Here is a 20,130-nt window from a genome sequence, read left to right as displayed (position 1 = left end):
ACATGCAAATTTTAGGTTACAATCCCGGAACGCCCATGTCCCACCCAGACCATGCCCACACCCCACCTCTTTTTGGAAATTTTTCATTTGTGCCCACAGTGGCAAGTATGCACGTATCCGGCCTGCTTTTAAAATCCGCTTGTTGCGTGCCAGCCCAACATTCGTGCATTCCATAATTTTGGTGCGTGTAGGGTTTTTTACAGCAGGTTTAATCACCACAGAATTTTGTCTGGAAAGAGAATGTAGAGCTAGATTTTCCTCCCAAGTCAAATCATAAAACCTAGAGAACACTAAATCATGTATCACCAATCTCTCAAATGTGAGGATAAGTGGATCCACAGGGCCAGAGGGGATCCAGAGGGACCAGAAGCTAATTACAGAGGAATTGAGGGCTGAAGGGTGCTATGGGAAAAACAGTTTTAAATGTAAAAGGTGAAAAAAACGCTGTAGGTGTACCCTGATGACAAAAGGATTATAGGGAATTGAGGGTACAAAAGAGAGTCTATTCTCCAAAACTCATGCTTCAGCCTCTATCAAGGGATGGAAAGACAGACTGAGCACTAAAGATTCATTATATCCCTGGAAGCAAGGCAAAGAGTTCACCATGAATCCGTGAGCAAGTGACTCGTGAAGTATTCTGAAGTTCTTGGCGCAGGCATCCTCATGGGTGATGATCTTGAAGAGAGTGAATCTGGCAGCCAGAGTCCGACGGTCGTGATGTAGAGGGAGCAAAAGATGACGAGACACTGGAAGATCTAGAGAGCACTTCGTGCCCCAAAGAGTCATCTGATGATGAAGCAAAGGTGACTCGTTTTCAAGGTGGTAGATTAGATGACATCTATGGGTACACAAATCCATGGAATAATCAACTTCAACCTGCTGAAATTTCTTAAACTTGATAGCATTTAGACAGTCCAAAATTTATCAAGATCCTCCTTAAAGGTAGGCAACTGGCAGTTAAGGTGTCGGTAGATATTTGTGCCTTCAAAGAATCTGAGTGGAAGCTTGGGACTGTAGATCCAGGGAGAAAAGCTTAGTTGTCTCAATGATCGGGATCACTAAGTCCATGGAACATTTATTTAGAATCTGGTTCCAGCAACTTAAAAATTCAGAATTGTTCACATGGAGATGCATCTCCTTCCAGACACAGCTATATCACTATTCCTTAAAACACTGCTTTTTCAAGGATATAACCTTCTATTAGATATTTGAATTATTGGAACCTTAAGTCACGTTTATGGATTTTGGATCTTGGATTTTGGAATGAATTTACTGTTTCACCACCATACCTCTACTTTTATATTTTGAAATATGTAATACCATTATCAAGATTTCAGGTCTAAATATTCTCTTAATAATGTTAATATTCTATATTTGTTGGGGAAAGATATTAAGAATGATGCCTCAGAGAAATTAAATTAACATTTATTCTGTATACTATATTTAAATTGTATATTGTTTAACCATCTCTTTTCTCTCCTCTCTTCTTCCTTCTCCAAGTTCGGCTACCCTTGTTAATTGTAACTGTACTTTCGGACACCACAGTTCTAGTTTTTTGTTTATAATGCACTCCTGTTCGATGTAAACCAGCAAGATATGTTTTCATGATTGCCGGTATATAAAAACTCTAAATAAAATAAATAAATAAATAAATGCTTGTTTCAACATTTTTTTTTCTAGCAGTGAGTGCTGTTTTATCAAGAAATTTGGAGTGGTGGAGACCAGCACTTTTAACAGATTTTAGATATGATTAGGACAGATATGGAGGGCAGCAGTGGATAAAAAGTTGAGAGGCCCGGGTAAAAGACAAGATGACGGGGGTTGTTGGGTTGCATGTAGATCTTTATATGCTCATCTACTCTGAGTTGAGCAGACTGGATGTGACAATATGGTTTTTATCTGCTATCATCTATTACATTACTACTGGTGTAAAAGTGTCAAAAATGACAGGAAAAAAGGCATTTCCACATATGCAGTCACTACCCCAACCTCCCCCTGCCACTGGGAATGTATCTTTTCTCAGCCACAGGGAGATAGGGCTTCCCAAACCTGTCCTGGGGACGCCGCAGCCATCGGGTTTTCAGGATATCCACTATGAATATATGCATTTACTGAGTCTGCATGTCCTGCAAATGTATCTCCTGCATATTCATTGTGGATATCCTGAAAACCCGACTGGCTGTGCGGACCCCCAGGCAAGGTTGGAGAAGCACTGAGTTAAAAGTTCTTGTGCTGTTGCCTGGCATGCATACTGTTACCTGCACAGAGGCTGGAACGTGCTCCAAAGCACCTGTCACACATGCACACACATGATCACCCGGAGGGAAAGCATAGAAAAATGTCCCATGAGAAATGCATTTTTATTGTATTTTATTTTTAAGGTTGTTAAGAGTTGATTTATGATGGGATACAGAGGGTAGATCAAAGGAAACCAACTCAATCATGAAGTCTCCTAAAAACGCAGTGGAAATATGGTTTTTGGAGCATGACATACAGCGTGATCAACAAACATAGCACATTATTATAGAGAGAGACGTTAAAATATTTAAAATAGACAAAATGAATAACTGTATTAGCGTCTCCCTGTCTTTCAATGTCCTCAATTTGTTTTACTTGATGGAAAACATTAGGTGGGAAGAGGACAGGAGACGATGCCTTGAGTCTTGCAAATTTTTTTTTTATTTTATTTTTACCGTACTAGCTAGTAGAGACTCATTTGGAATTTAGAGAGAGAAAATGTAGCAGAGACGCCGGCACAATTCAGAGTTCAGGGGCTGAAAATGCCAGAGATTTCAGCAGAATTCCTTGACTGAAAGTGGGGAGGGGAATTGGGGACGGAGAGCTGCCCCTCTTGAAACGTATCTAAATGCCTTTCCACGTGGCTGGATGGCACTGGAAATGTCATTCCCAAAAAGTTACACAGCTGTGCAATTATCTGAAAATTCAGCTCTCCAAGTCTGAAGATACCGTTACAGATGTCCCTTAAATGCCTATCATTTGAACTGGAAAATATAATCCACCCAGCAACTATGAAAGGTTATATCTGTGCAGCAGTGACATTGTTCCATGAGGTCATGGCTAATAAACTTGTTCTTGTGTGCGTGTGTGTGTGTGTACTGTGCAAATACCAACCAATTAAGGAAACATATTAGCAAGGTTAAAGGAGAGATGAGATGCATCTAGTTGCCATGCAACCAGCTTGACTTGATTTCAGCAAAAAGAGATTAATGTCTCACAGCAGACTGAAGGTCTATAGATTTGAGAGAGGGGAATTTAGGAGAAATAGGCCAGAAAATTGTGATTGAGGACCTCAATTCAGAAAAGACTGGAGAGCAAAACTGATAATGTCAAAATGCCTCTGTAATGTATAATCTAGATCTACGGTGTGACTAAACCTTGAGTACTGTATTCAGTACTGTTTGCCCCATATCAAATATGATATAGCAGATATAGAAAAGGTACAGAGAAGGGTAACAACATCTATTTATTTATTTAAATGTAGTAATTACTCGTGCCCTAAAAATAGTTACAATGGCACATACACAAGGGTTAGAAAACAATAAAATAACAGATAATGGGGATGGAATAACTCCTTTATGCTAGAAACATTCTCCGTTTGGAGAAGAGACGACTGAGTGGATATGATAGAGATTTATAAAATCATGAGTGAGATGGAAGAGATAAAAAGGGAATAATTATTTGCTCTTTCAGATAGTACAAAGACAAAGGGGCATTCTATGAAACTAATGGGTAGCATATTGAAAACAAATTGGAAAGCGTATTTTTTTCACTTTAATATATAATTAAGCTATGGAATTCGTTGATGGAGGATGTGGTCAAGACATCTAGCATAGCTGGGTTTCAAAAAAGGTTTGCATAAGTTCCTGGAACAAAAGCCCATAAACAATTATTAGCCAGGCAGAGTTGAGGGAAACCTTGGCAGTGCTTATTTCTGGGAGTGAGTGACAAGGAATGGATCAAATGTTTGGGAACTACTGGGTACTTCCTAGAGATTTGGACTGGCCACTGCTTGAGACAAGATGCCGGACTAGATGGACCCTTGATCTGACTCATCATGGCACTTTTGATGTTCTTATATTTTATGACCTTTGTGGTATTTTAGATCATTCATGTTCCAAGGGTTTAGATCTAGATAAGAAACAAGTGGTACACATACAAAGAGGACAACTAGAGGATAACAATAATATTAATAATAATAATAAATTAATGTAAATAATTAAAATAAACAAATTATTATACTATAACTTATAAACTGAAATAAAAAAATATAAAAATACATATGAAAGTATAATAATGATAATAAATACAAAGGTACACAAGCTACAAATATTGACTTAATTGTACCATGTCAATCCTACAGATACACACAGAAAATATTAGATAGACATATAGAGCCTGATTTTAAAAATAATTTATGTGCTTAAAATTGGGTTTTACACATGTAAATGTACTTTATCCATATAAGAAAACTTTTGAAAATTGCTACAATATATGCCATTGGATTATATCCATAGGATTTACTGGCATAATTGCACTTTATGTGGGTAAATAGCTTTTGAAAATTGCTACATTAATAGTTACATTTATATGTGTAAATCCTTTTGAAAATTAACCTGTATGATGTTAACTACTTTACATGGCAATATTTCAGCTGCATCAGGGTATATATGTGCTCCTAAGGTTCCACATATACAGTATATTAGAGATGTGCATTTGTTTAAAATAAATGTGTAAAATGCAATGGATGAGGCCATCTTTGGCTTGTTCTGAATGGAGCAAACTGAAAATAGTGTCCTGTGACAATATCCTTAAATTTTCAGGTATTATCATATTTGTGCATTTTAAAAAAATAAAACTGGCAGGATCAGACCTCAGCTAAACCTAGACATAGGCTCAATGCTGGGGCCTGGCCCAAGTCCTCATCCCATCACCTAGGCCTAGCCCTAAGCCCAGCCTGAGGCCTGTTACTGAGGCCTAGGTCTGGTGATAGGGCCCAGTTTAAGGCCTGGTTCCACTACTGAAGCCTAGACCCATAGTTGGGGCTCCATTCGAAGTCTGGCCCATTGTTGAAACCTAAGCCCGTCGCCAGGGCCTGGCTTGAGGCTTGGTACCAGAGACTAGCCCAAAGCCTGGTCCCATCGCTGGGGCCTGGCCCAAAGCCTAGTCCTATTGCCGAGGCTTAGGCCCAGTGTTGAGGCCTGGCCCAAGGCCTGGTCCTGTCACCAAGGCCTAGGCACAGTGCTGGGGCTCAGCTCAAGGTCTGGCCTTGTTGCTGAATCTAGGCCAATCACTGAGGCCTAGATCTGGTCCTGGGGCCTGGCCTGAGGCCTAGTCTCATTGCTAAGACCTAGGTCTAGGTCCGGCCTGGAGTCCTAGGACCAGGTTTCCCCGATGTCATGTTTCTTCTTTAATCTTCAAAAAATTATGCTGTCTGCTTGAAGGATGTGCTGCAGTGACATCACTGTGGCACTGTCCTTTGAAGTGGATAGCACCATTTAATGTATGGCTATTGAAATTATTGCTATATATCAAAATAGTGCCATTTGCTCTGGAGTAAGGCACCAACGTGACGTCACAGAAGTGTGTTCTTCATGCGGATGGCATTGTTTTTCAAAGACTAAAAAAGAAGGCTTTGGGAGGTCTGGACTTAGGCCTAGGCCTCAGCTTCAGCAACGGGACCCAGCCTTGAGCTGGGTGCCATTGCTGGCTTAGGCCTTGGTAATGGGACCAGAATCTGTGCTGCGCCTAGAACTTGACTCCAAGAAAAATACAGGAGGATTCACAAAATAGTGATACTTGGCACTACTGCTATGTGAATCTTGCGGAATTTTCCCCAGCAGTAAAATAGTGCTGGGAAAAATCCCCCCAAAATGTGCTATAGGATTGTATGGCCACTATGGCTTAAAAGGGCTGTTCAGTCCTGAGTAACCACCCTGCAAGCATTTAAGAAAAAACCCTGGGGGTCTCCATAGACTCCTTGTCCACCCCTCCCATGCCGCCCCTGGAGGTGGCCATAGTAAAAAAAAAAAAAAAAAAGTAAAAATGTTATCTTTAAATATCATGGTCAGGCCCTGCGCCCAACCCCCGTCCCTCCCCATCAAATATAAATTCCAACTCCTGAAGGCCAGAACTGACACCTTCCAGAAACCGCCCCCCCACTCACCCAAGCATGAATAGTTTTAGCCCTGATGGTGTAGTGGGGGCCCAGAGCACCCCCTAGGTTCAAGGCCCATTGGCAATCGTTTATATAGAGATGGCTGGCGCCATTTTGAAAAATGGCAACTGCCAGGCCCAGAGCCTAGGGTGTCCAGGCCCCCATTACACCACCAGGGTTAAAACTGTAAGTTGTGGAGGGGTCCTGAGGGTGGGAGTTCCAGCCTCTGGGGACCAGAATTTTTACTTGATGGGCAGGGGTTGGGGTTGACTGGGATCTTTAAAAAACCTATTATACTCGTTTTTCATTACTACGGACACCTCCAGGGGTGGAGGGGAAAGGGGATTTAGGACAGGGGGGTCTATGGAGGCACCTGGGGATCATTCTTAACTTTAAGCTTAAATCCAGGAAGCATCAGGATGTGCGATTCAATGGCAAGGGGAAATGTGGAAAAGAGGATTTGCATTCAGATAACAACCAACAAGGACTGAACTTCACAATCTGGGTAAACAAATAAGAGTGGGGGTAGCTTGCTTATTATGGCGGTTACTACCCTAAACCAATTAAGCCTGATACATCACTTTGAATGCATGTACAGCGTTGCTCTCTGCTTCAACGGCAAGGGGAAATGTGGAAAACAGGATTTACATTCAGACAACATCCAACAAGGCATTGATCTGTGCAGTCTGGGTAAACAAGCATCAGGGTAACTTGCTTGATGCGGCAGTTACTACCCTTAACCATTAAGCCTGATGCTCACTTTTGATGCAACTCCAACATTACTCTCTGCATCAATAGCAGGGGATGGCAGGAAATTTGAATCAAACAGTTACCAACAAGGGCCCTGAACTTGGTGGTTAGTGAAACAGATAAGTATGGGAAAATAAGTGTGGAGCTTTCTGGGCAGACTAGATGGGCAAATTGGTCTTTTTCTGCCGTCATTTCTATGTTTCTATGTTATTAGTGTCCCAGTGCTCCTGTGGGAAGTTAGCTACAACTCTTGCAAGTCTCCTAAAACATGCTGTGAGTTGTGGATTTCCCTGCGTATCAGTGTCTGTATGGAATAAAGATACCAACTTTTATGTCAAATATCTTACTAAAAACAAAACAACCCGCACAGTAGCTAAATGCCTACAAATTCATTTCAAACAAAAAGGCAGGCACTCGTGGTACTAGAATGACATCATATACTCAGCCAATTACTTTGTCAATTCAAAAGTTAGCCAACTTCGTCTCCCAGAATGCTTATTTAACAAGTATTACAAAGTACGCATGAAATCCTGCTCTGTACATGCTTTTACGCACATACCTGCTGGAGCTATTTTCAAAGAGTCACTAGCATGCATAATACCAGGTTTAATGTTCGTATGTGCCTTTGAAAATTTCCTCCATAAAGTCAATGTAGATGGAAAGGATTTACAGTTTAGGAGTTTGCAATAGGGTACCAGTCATAAAATAATATGTAACCTGGTGTAGATCTTGACATGGGTACTGGCATTCTTAAAGGTGAATAGTGGATCAGGTGTTATAGTGGATCAGGAGGTGACTCAACTTTTACTTTAAGGTTAACTAAGCCTCTCTTTGATTGGGATGTTCTCTCTGAGATGATGCAGACTCCTGACAAACAGTTGGAAACTATTTGGGCCAAATTTTAAAAGGAGTGCGCGGGTGTAGATTTGTTCGCGCAACCTGGCATGAACAAATCGATGCCAGATTTTATAAAATGCGTGCGCTACCGCGCACATGTTATAAAAATCCAGGGTCGGTGTGCGCAAGGGGATGCACAATTGTGCAACTTGCGTGCGCTGAGCCGCACAGCCTTCCTCTGTTCCCTCCCTTCCCCTATCTAATCCACCCCCTGGCCCTACCTAAATCCTCCCCCTCTACCTTATTTGATGGAGTTAAGCCTGCCTCTGGCCTCTCTGCCTCTGGCAGACGTAACTTGCATGCGCCAGTCAGCTGCCGGCGCGCAAACCACTGGCACGGCCGCTGTGCCAGAGGACCTGGGAACGCCCCCGGCCCTGCCTCCATGCCCCAGCCCCACCCCCAGGCCGCCGCCACGCTCCTGGCTCCGTCCCCGGACCGCCGCCACACCCCTGTCCCTGATCCTCCCATTTTCGAAAGCCCTGGGACATACGAGCGTCCTGGGGCTTGCGCGCACCGCCGAGCCTATGCAAAATAGAAAAAACCCCTGCGCGTGCCGAGCCTAAGGATTACGCGCATAACTTACGCGTGTAACCCTTTGAAAATCTACCCCAGTGTTCTTATCTCACTGGGGAGCACTTGACTATGCAGTAAGCACTGCTTCAGCTGTGGTTCCAAAACAGGTCTGTCTTTATTTACAGAGGAAAATAGTATTTACAAGTCAAATCCAGAGGAAAACTTTACAATAAATGCAATACATCTGACATGAGATAGTAATGAAAACAAGACTTTAAATCTTTGGAGGCACCTTTCCTGGATAGGGCTTAACTAAGTAAAAGTTCAGACTCACAAACACACTTTGGGCATATGCTGACTGGTAACTTTAGAATTTGGAAATTCCAGAAAAGCAAAGGGGTTTTAGTTTAAGGGTCCTGACTCCCTTTCAGTATCAATTTTTTAAAGATATTACTTGCAGTCTCCAGATAATAACTCCCTAAAAGAGACCCCCCCCCCTGTAAGGAGGAGATTCTGCAGGTTGTATTCCTTCTAGGGGCTTTCAGTAAGCCCAACCGAGGAGGGTGTGGTTAGGAGGAATCTGCCATGGCTGAGGCTGGAGCTAACCTTATGGGTTGGTTATCTTTCAGCTGCTTTTGAAGTACTGAACTGCAGTTATGAGGTACAAAACCTTTAGTGGTCTCAAAACGCACACAAACAATACACAAGGTCTCAAAGCCTACTTTACAGGTGTAGCTGCATCCAAATAGGACCCATCCCAATGGTATACAAATGAGATTTCTTACAAAAATTGTGGAGCACTAGATACTAGGGATGTGCAGAGCAAAATTTTATGTTCATATTTTTTATGTCCGAAAGGGGGTCCCACTTGCGGCCAATATGGACATAAAAAAAATCCAATGAGTTGGGTATATGTACATATGTGCAAAAAAAAAAATTAAACCCCCTCACCCTCCTTAATCCCCCCCCCAGACTTACCACAACTCCCTGGTGATCGAGCGAGGAGTGAGGACGTCATTTCTGCAATCCTTGGCGAGAAGCATGTGACGTCGGTGGCACGTCGAGTGACGCGGCGTCACGTGATTCCCGGCTCGTTCGCGCCGGACGGCTCGTTCGGCCCAAAAAGAACTTTTGGCCAGCTTGGGGGGGCCTCCTGACCCCCCCAAGCTGGCCAAAAGTTCTTTTTGGGCCGAACGAGCCGTCCGGCGCGAACGAGCCGGGAATCACGTGACGCCGCGTCACTCGACGTGCCACCGACGTCACATGCTTCTCGCCAAGGATTGCAGAAATGGCGTCCTCACTCCTCGCTCCATCACCAGGGAGTTGTGGTAAGTCGGGGGGGGGGGGATTAAGGAGGGTGAGGGGGTTTATATTTTTATTTTGGCTCAACAATCGCGATTTCCCACATATCGAACATATCTATGTTCGATATGTGGGAAATCCGATCGTTTATGTCGAATCAATTTTTTAAGTAAAAAAAAAATATGAGTTGCGTTTTACTAATGCGGTCAATCCGAATGCACACCCCTACTAGATACTACTGTGCATATGTATCTAGGGGTACTTTTCAACAGATTTTAGTGTGTACAATTGGAAGTTAGGCATTTAAACAGCATACAAGTAGTATTTTGCAAAAGTTTGAAGTCTGCACGTACTAGCAGTGTCACACGTAAACATTAAAAGAAAAAAAGGAGCAGTTTAGGGGTGATTTAAGGGCATTTCGAGACAGAGGTCAGAAGCTTCCATACAAGCTAATAGGGATGTGAATTCATTAGGTCATTCGTTCCATTCCTTACGGCGGTATGTCTGTACCTCGTGGACTCATAGTGCATGTGTAAAATGGATAGGACTCATGTGTTTTTCACAACAGCTTTTGCACATATTGTTTGTTTTACGTGTGGACTGTAAATCCGCGAGTTATACGCATACTACCAAAATGAATGAAATGAATGACCTAACAAATGCACATTCCTACAAGTTAATTCTTGTTAATTGAGTTGAGGAACTAAAATCATACTTGTCTTTTGTCTGCAGTTTTTGGGTGGGAGGTCTGGATTAAGCGGTATAAGGTCAGGGTGAAATGGTGGAGGGTCTAGGTAAATGGATGAACAGGCAGAGATGTTGGAAAACTGGTGATTACAAGTATATGCACAAGTTAAGTGTTTTCATACGTGAAGTGCCTGTATTCACACGTAAATTTCAGTAATTATGTGCACATGATACAATTATTTCCCGTAAAAAATATATTTTTCTAAAATAGGTATAGAAAGCACATAGCTCCCTGTATGCACGCACATAGGTGTGTACTTTTGAGGTGGAAATATGTGCTATTTTGTAAACTGCGTGGCAGGAACATGTAGGCATAACTTTCCTCATGCCCACTTCTGTGTATATCGGCTGATTTATGCACACTGTTTATAATTATCCTCGTAATATAATATAATATCAGTGACTTATTCTACACTGCTACCTTGTATTCCATTCAAGTATCATTAAACTGTGTTTGACACCTAATAATTAATATCCATGCAAATAATGAATATTGGAAGAAGATTAAATTAAATTTATTTTCCATATACTCCTGATGTTTCTTTATCTATAGCTATATCATAAAAATAAAATCAAAATAAAAGAAATACACACAGTTCTTCAATAGGACATAAACCCAGAGAGGTTGTCCAGAGGAATACTAAATGGTTGAAGATACAGACCAGCACAGGGGCAGCGACCAGCACAACTTCAGCAGCACAGGTGAGAGAGAAGGACCCTGTGTGTCTGTTCCAAGTTTGCAGCTTTTGCTCCTCTGCCTTCAGCATCTGCTGACATAGAGTCTTGTCCCTGATGCTGATGACATCATGGACCAACACAGGGCTTAGGCTACTGCTGAAGGGGAAACCCAAAAGGGGTTGCCTCTTTGGGAGCTATAAGGGAGGTATGAGCATGTGAATTTTTATGGTTTTGATATATCTAAGTCTCCCAGAGAGTAGATTATTATAGTGATTATTTGTTTTGTATTTACATTTGTATTTGTTGTTTAGAGGCATAGTCTGTCCTTGCATTTCTGTGATAGACAGGGGAGAGGGATAAGTGGGGGGAGGCTTTTTGGGTGTTGCTTTTGATTAAATGCAAATGAAAATGTATTTGGATTTTAAGATGTGTTATTTAAGGATTGGTTTGTTTGTTTGTTATTTAATGGCTGTTTATTGATTGCTACTTGTATTCTATATTTGCTGTTATTTTAATGATGTGATTTTTTTGCATTTTGATAAAATTTTTATTTTTTTTAATTGAAAAATATTGATACTCTATCAGGCTGATACAGTACAATGTGCTCCGGCAGAGCGCACTGTTAACCTGTGTTTGGACACGCTAGCTTTACCCCTTATTCAGTAAGGGGTAATAGCACATCGAAAATGCACGTCCAACCCTCCCGAAACTAATAGCGCCCACAACATGCAAATGCATGTTGATGGACCTATTAGTTATTCTCGCGCGATTCACTAAGTAAAATGTGCAGCCAGGCCGCACATTTTACTTTCAGAAATTAGCGCCTACCCAAAGGTAGGCATTAATTTCTGCCGGCACTGGGAAAGTGTACAGAAAAGAAGTAAAAACTGCTTTTCTGTACACCCTCCGACTTAATATCATGGCGATATGGCGATATTAAGTCAGAGGTCCCAAAATAAAAAATAATTAAAAATTAAAAAAAAAATAAATTTAAAATTAGCCCAAGGCTCGTGGGTTGAAACCGGACGCTCAATTTTGCTGGCGTCCGGTTTCCGAACCCGTGGCTGTCAACGGGTTTGAGAACCGACACCGGAAAAATTGATCGTCGGCTGTCAAATTCGCTGACAGCCGCCACTCCTGTCAAAAAAGAGGCACTAGAGACACGCTAGTGTCCCTAGCGCCTCTTTTTACCGCGGGCCCTCATTTAAATACTGAATCGTGTGCACAGGAGAGTGGCCTGTGCGCGCGCCTGCTCTCCCGCGACTTTTACTGAATCGGCCTGATACACACAATAAGGGGGTTATTTTCTAAGGACTTATCTTATGTGTTAGGGCCTTATTGCACGTGAAAAGGGCCTTTTCGCAGAGGTAACATTAAAATTAGGGGGAGGGGAGGAGTCGGGGCAGAGTTAGGGAGAAGTTGGCGGCATCACTGCTGCCGGCAACAATTTTTCAAACAAGTGGTGCGATCGGCTGCAGGCTATTGCCCACCCGCCCCCTTTAGCACAGGCTTCATCATTCCACACGGAATGATGAATCCTGGCCTAAGTTAGCAAACATAAAATAGAACAATTGTATGTAAAAGGAAAAAGCACAATAATTAGATTAGTAAAAGATGCGTGGAGCTGGTAAAACATCTCTCTCAAGGAACTTAAGGAGATGTAATCTAGACTGAATTAGGAATAGTACTAGTAAGTACGAATATATTTCAAGGCCCAAAAAGGCCATTTCTCAATACATACTGTATATATAAATATGGTCCCTAGGCATTTTTAGACATTAATTCCATTCTGCGATATCAACTACCATCACCATCATGCATGTGACTAAATAATGAAGCCACTTATTTTTTTGATCTAAGCCATGGTTTCCACTCCAGTCCTTTGCTTCAGCATGTCACCAACGCTACCAAACGAAGAATGCTAGCTGTCTGCAGGACTCAGTACAGTGGTATGTGAAGGTCTTTGTAGTGTCACCGATCCCCTTGTACTGTTCTCCAGAGCTTTAACCTCAGCTCCTATGGTGCAAATTGGCAGCATCTGTCGCAGGACAGCAGGAGAAGGAGGGATTCTGAAATCAGGGCTAGCAAAGATCTTCCTTATCTCCTGGAGGCTGTGTTTCTCCCTCAACACCGGCCACAATGGAGCACACATCCCAGTCAAGACAAGCAGGCTGGAAGTGTTCAAGTATTACCGATTGCCATGCAGGTAAGGCTTGAGGGGCAGTGTCGGGGGCTCCACTGGTCTACTCTTGTGCATAACCCTTCTGGAAAAGGCAAAAAGAAAAAAAAATCAAGACGAGTGATCCAGAGCTCTTCCAGTGTGTCCTTCTAATCTGCCATCTTGGGCCCCTCCCTACCAATGAAGCCACTTTTGATCTAAAAGGTTCCCATTCTTTTGGAACATCATAATAGAAATCCCTAACATAGGGGGGGCATTTACTAAAGGTTTCCTCCCATCCTGTGTGTATGAGAAAATGCTTAGAAAATAACCCCCATAGAATGTTATGATATATATAATTTATGCTCCCCATAAAGAAAGCAACCAAGAAGCCATTGATGATCTCCAGTGGCAGGCTGTGTTACACCTTGCAGCTACAAACATATGGGTGACTAGTTTAATCCTGCCTGTTGTGGTGGGTAATATTCCCTCAGATGGTAGGACAAGAAGAATAACAGTATGATCTAAAGGTAGCTGGATCCCAGAAATATGGTAGATCCAAGAGATCATTTCAGATCATTGTCTCTGGATAACTGGGCAAGTCCACAAAATGTAAAAAAATGAACCATTACCTCCACAATCCCCCATCAACATCTATCATGAGGACGGTAATCTATTTTAGATAATCTATCAGGTGTGTAGGACCAGTAGTATAACAATTTGTAACTATTTTCTTGGGTGAATTGCCTTTACGGTTGCGGTCCTGGTCGCAAGTTTTGCGACCGGGTCCTTACCTTTCCCTCCGGGGCTTCAACGTCAGGGCCCGCGGCTCGGGCCATCGCCTCTTGCGCTGGTACGCTGGCAGTGGTACCCACTGCTGGTCGGGCCTACTCTGCCTGCCTCGCGGTGGCGTCTCCACGAGGGAGACGCCGCCGAACCTCAGAATCCGGCCCCTCCTCTCCTAGGCACGCGCGCAAGGAGGCACAATTTAAAGGCCTTTTTCCACCAGACCGCAGGCCGCCCACTAGAATGACGTCAGACGCCGGCAAGTATTTAAGGCCGGCATCTGCTTGAGTTAAATGCCTTGCAATGAGATTCCTGCTGATGGTTAGTTGCAGTGTGCTGTCTGATTCCTGTCTGGTTCTTCTGTTGTTTCCTGTTCCTGGTTGCGCTTCGTTCCAGCTCAGGATCCTCAGCTCCAGTTCCTGGTTTCGCTTCGTTCCAGCTCCGGATCTTCTTCTTCAATTCCTGGTCCCGCTTCAGTTCCAGTTCCGGATCTTCTTCTTCAGTTCCTGGTCTCGCTTCAGTTCCAGTTCGTCTGCTTTAGTTCCTGGTATTGCATCTCTGGTTCATGACTCCTGCCTGCTTCCGACTCTCCGTGTCTGCCTTCTCCATTCCGTTCTCTTCGCCTAAGTCCCAGCGGCCTGGGTCCTCACGGGCTCCTCCTGGGGGGATCTTGGCTTCCAAGGTGAATACTTCTGCTCAATGTCCTGTTGGTCTCCGCCTCCTGGCCTGCTTCTTCACTGCGGAGTGTGCTTCCTTCTCCACCTTTTCACTCCGTCAGGCCGGCCCAAGGGTCCACCGCTACACTCGCAACATTTACTTATTCTCAGAAACATTTTAGATCATTTGTTATCCAATGTCTTTTGCCCACAAGCGCTTAACTCTCTTCAGTGGGTCCCCCATTCCTTCTATTAGCAATCAGTATATTTTAGAAATTAGATCTTTTCTAGAAAAGATATCTGCAGTCAGGCTTTCAAAGGCTGTTAAAGTTTCTAAATGGGGTTTTCGTAATCAACCCTTTCAGTTGCAAGTACTGAAATATTGGAGAATTTGCTGTCTTCAAGTTATATTAAAGTCTCTAAAAGACATAAATCTGCCCTTCTCAAATAATTGCTCCATAGCGCAAATCCGTGATCATTCCAAAAAGAGAAGTTATGCCTTTTAAAGTGCGGCAGTATGTCAGGGTTTAATTTTTGATTTACTGTAAACTGTTTTCAGCATTCTTTTTGACTAGAAAGGCAGGGTATAGAACAGGAAATGGAAAATTCAAGAGCAACATCTAATGTCATTCCACAAAGCACAGCAGAAGATCATCCAAATGGATACAATGTCCCCATCCCAAACTGCTTTACCCTTGAAGCCTTAGCGCAGAGAAGTGGTTTGTTTAAGGTCACGCGGTAGGCAAAGAAACTCACGTGATGGAGAACTCAACTTTGCTCTCCTGGTTTATATAAGAAACACTGAATATGACAGCAATTAAAGATAAGAACAGAACAACTTAATTAATAGCAGGTAATGGACTTTTCCTCCAAGAACTTATCCAATCCTTTTTTAAACACAGCTACACTAACTGCACTATCTGGTCTGCCCATTTAGTCCATGCTGTACTGCCTTAGACCCTAGGTCTCTGCTCATAACACTATAGTGGCAGCCCACTTCCATTATTAACTACAAACTCCAGTTACTTTTCTTGATATGCAGAATATAATATAGTAATTTTGGAATGGGATTGGGTGTCAGGCTGCCTTTTTGTGGAGCAATAAAAAATAGAAAAAGCAGGACTGGCTCAATCGTGGTGTTGCTATGTGGGAAACTGGAATTTGATTCACAAACTCAGTTGCTGCTCCCCAGCTTAGCCAGAGCTGGGAAGCTACAGAGGCAGTGTTCATAGCGCCTAGAGGCAAGGATTCCTAGCCATCACGCAACAGTGTGACATCTGTTTGCCAGGCTCAGGCTGCTTACATTCTAGGGATATGCAAAAAAAAAAATGGTTTCATGTGGTTATGTTGTTTTATTTCCCATTCTCGTCAATTCTTTCCTTTTGTTTCACAATTTATGTCATTTGTAGTGTTTCTGTTATTTCCATTAAAGACAATAGGGGAAGCAATGCATCCTATTTTTGACTACAAAATTGAGGTGTTCTGTCCAGATTCTATGAAACTGGTAGGCAGGCGGCAGCATCAGTAGGATGGGCACTCCCAAGGCACCAAGAGAGGGGAAAAGCAGCAAAAACAGAGACAACAGTATCACAAGGCATGGACTGTGGAGCAACACAACCAAAGCTACACTAGCCTGCTCATTGGACAGCACTATAGGGTGAGGTTTGATATGGACTTCCCCTGTTTTGTGGCTTTTCTGCTGCTGCCACTCTTGCTGCTTGTACGTAGTCTCCAGAGCACAGCCTTTCCTGGAAGTAACACTGTTGGTTTTTTTGGTTTTGCAAATGGTATTGCATTACAGTTTACAATTTATTAAAATGTATGAATCATCCAGTTGTACAAGACTCTAGGCGATTTACATTAAAAACATACACAATTACAATAGTACAAGGACAAAATTAATTAAAATAAAACCACGTTAAAGGAAACTGCTCATCCTATCAGCTTTAAATGTTAAAACAGCATGATCATGCATGGGCATTGAAGATTTGGATAGGTACCCCACTACCTTTTCCAAGCTGACTCTCTTCTTACAGCGAAAGCACTCAGCATCAGCAAACCACTGATCCTCCAGGATGCAGAAATGTCTCCAGACCTGCACCTTCTTTCTGGATTCTCTTTCTGGATCCTTGGGTACTGCTGGGGAATCCTTTGCTGCAGCTGGGGTTGAGGGTAGATGAAAGAGTTCAGGGCCATGGGCATTTCTCACACTCTTATCAACTACAGGAGAAGGGGGTTCTCCTGCTGAGAGGTGCTCTTCTACCTGGCAGCATAGGTTACATGATCTATGGGCATGCTAATTTGCTCATTGACTATCAAACTAATAACCAAATCCTCCAGAATATCCTCATTGCCATACTGGAAATATCCCCTTCCCCTAAATCTTCCAATCCCCAAATCTGATTCGTCTGAATCATCAGATTCAAAAAGCTTCTCTAGCAAGGACTGGTCAGAATGAAACAGGGAAGTCTGCACTGGTTTGGGATTATGTCCACCTGCCCTCCTCTTCCCACGGCTGCCAGCCTGCACCTCTGGCTCATTTTGCCTCTGCACTCTCCCCACCACTGAAACGTGAAGAAGGCTGCTGCCGATGTTGTACAGAAACAGACTTAGTCTGCTGCTTCTTTCCCTCCAACCCCTCTTTCATCTCAGCCTTCCCTCTCCAAAACAAAAATATGCTTGATCTCGACTGGGGGGCTGCTGCTGGAGCTAGTGCTCCCAGGCCAACAGGGCTTGTAGTTCTGTCCTCTCTTTTCCCCACATCTGCTGCCTCTTGATGGCACGATGGACTTTCTTAAGAAAGATACATTAGGGGGTGGAGGTTTTTGTAATGGCAGAGGCAGTATGTGCAATGCTATAGCTTCTTATGCAGCACCATAACACTCGCAGTCAGCTTTGCTGAACTAACACTGCTCTCTGTGCTGACTGCTATGTCTCTCTCACACACACACACACAGCAAAAATGCAACACAGAGCTTAGTATACTAACTCTTCTGAAGTGACTCTCTAAAATGTTCTCTTTCTCTGACTCGGAGGTTGTTTCTGAAACGTGGCACTTCAAGCTGTGTGCTGTCTCTCTTCTTCCTGTAGCAAAAAAAAAAGAGAGACAGAAATAGCCTGGAGGGGTCCTTATACTGTATAATGGAAGGTGCCACAGCACGCATGTGCAGGCGCCTGGAATAATCAGGCACCTCGCTGCATCTGTGGGGTGCTGCCCCGCTGCGCTGGGCTGTACCTGAACATGCAGGAGGGAGGGGGATCCTCCCCCCCGGTTGGTCTGGCGTTGGGCGCGGTGACATCATCGGAATGCGCCCTGACGCTGGGCCACATGATTGGCCGGGGCAGTGATGTGATGATGCTGGCAGGGGGGGACGGACCGGCAGGAAAGTTAAAACCTGCCAGCTCCCCTCTGTTCGGTCTTTTTTAAAATTGGCCTCGGCGCGGCGTGATTGGTGCTCAGCGTTGTGTCGGCAGCATCCATGTCAGGAGGCGGTGGAGCCGGCCCAGTATGCTGGTGGTGATGAGTCGGTTGTTCACCCCTGGAATGGCGCTGCTGGTGGATGAGGGGCGCGCATGGGGTCCCCAGGTGGCTTCCAGGTGGCACACTGGGGGGAGCTTTAGTGCCGGCTGTCCCGGCGTGGCGCTGCTCATTATTCGCCTTCCTTCACCCACCATGCACTGCTCCAAGCCTGTGCATTCGCCTCTCTTGTTCACCCACCGGCCGGGGGTGGGGTGGGGTAGGGCAGTGGCTGATCTGCCCTTGGCCGATGGCCCCCATGGTGGGCTGTGCACCAGGGGGCCGGTGCTGGGCATGGCGGCAGCTCCAGGACATGTCCCAGTGGATCTTCCCCCTGCCAGCCACAGTGGCCTGGTGGACTTTTCTGGCACTTTCCCAGCTGGTCATGCCACCCACTTGTGGAGTGGGGTGTCAGTGACGTGGCTTGCCCTGCGGGGTGGGGACCAGGGTGGGGTTGAACCATGCCTGCCCAGGCTGTTGCTGCAGCTGTTGAGAGGCTCTGCTGGGAGGGTTTCTTGGTCGCACCTCAGCCTCCTGCAGTCCCGTGGCTAACAGGTGCTGGGCTGCTACAGCCTGCGTTACCGCACGCACAAGGAGCAGCGGGTGGGCTTGGTGGTGGGCTGCCTCTTGGAAGACACCGGAGGCCACTGCCGGGTCATGCAGCGAGATGACGCACCCCCCTGCTAGAGGTGCACGAGGAGGACGGCGAGGTGAGCGTGGCACTGTGCATCAACTGCGAGCAGCTCTGTCCGCACATCTCCAACTGCATGCTGGAGTTCGACGTCATCGCGCTGCCCACCGAGCAACTGCACCTCTTCCACGTGGAGGTGGAGGTGCTGGACATAGACGATCAGGTACCACAGTTCACCTGCCCCCTCATCACCCTCGACATCTTGGAAACCGCTACCGTGGGCGTGTGCCTGCCACTGGACACCACCTTCAACCTGGGCGTGGGTGCGGTGTCCTTGCACCTATGAGTTCTCGGCCAGCAATTGCTTCAGCCTGGAGGCATGTGCACACCGATGGCACCTGCTATGCTGAGTTGGTGATGGTGCGTGAGCTGGACCAAGCTAGGCCCCGCCCAGAGGCTTTTCGCTGCATGCCGTGTAGTAGGCCGCAACAGCTTTAAGTGCACTTTCTAAGGCTGCCCTCTACTTTATTGTTGGTCCGGCGCGTACATCTCGCCGTGCATCCAGGTTGTTCTCCCAGTTTCTGGGTGCACAGTGGGGCCTTGTAGTCTGTGTGCCCACGTTTAGTGATGCGTAGTGGCCTTCCGCTTTCCTATGCGCACGGGTGGTACTGTGCGCTTCAATTCAGCCACTTAGGTAAGTGCCTAGGTGTGTGCGCTTAAGTGTTGGATGCATAATTTAGGTGCCTAGAGTTCCTATCCAAACCCCCCCCCCCCCCCCCCCCAGCTAGTCGCACGCCTTCCCCTGCTGCTCAGCGCGTTGTCAGCCATCATGGCACCTGTGCCCGAGGAGCCTAAGCGTCTGTCTCTTTGCACGGCTTGTCATCTATGGGCATCTCAGACAGGAGTGCCCACTGATTTGTGCCAGCACTGTTTGGAAGCTCAGGAGAACTGACACCTGTAGGGGGGCTCGTGAGGAGCGAGACCCTCCATCCCCTCGGGCGGAGAGAATCTGAGATAATGTCAGAGCCAGGGATTGGGCTTTGACGGATTGAAATGTCTGTGAAGGGCTCTGGAGGGACCTGCTGCATGGCGGCCTGCCCAGGACCCCTCTGATGAAGGCGGACATGTAGCCTGTAGGGGGGCTTTGCAGGGAACGAGACCCTCAATCTTGCTTGGGAAGAGGGAATCTGGGAAATACCGCTTTGGGATGGAGAGAATCTAAGATAAGGTCAGGCCTGGGGATTGGGCCTAGATTGATCAACGACCGAACATGTCAGTGAGGGGCTCTGGAGGGGCCTAGTGCGTGGCGGCCTGCCCAGG

The sequence above is a fragment of the Rhinatrema bivittatum genome, chromosome 4 (assembly GCF_901001135.1).
Source record: "Rhinatrema bivittatum chromosome 4, aRhiBiv1.1, whole genome shotgun sequence".
Lineage (NCBI taxonomy): Eukaryota > Metazoa > Chordata > Amphibia > Gymnophiona > Rhinatrematidae > Rhinatrema > Rhinatrema bivittatum.
Note: the sequence above shows the minus strand (reverse complement) of the source record.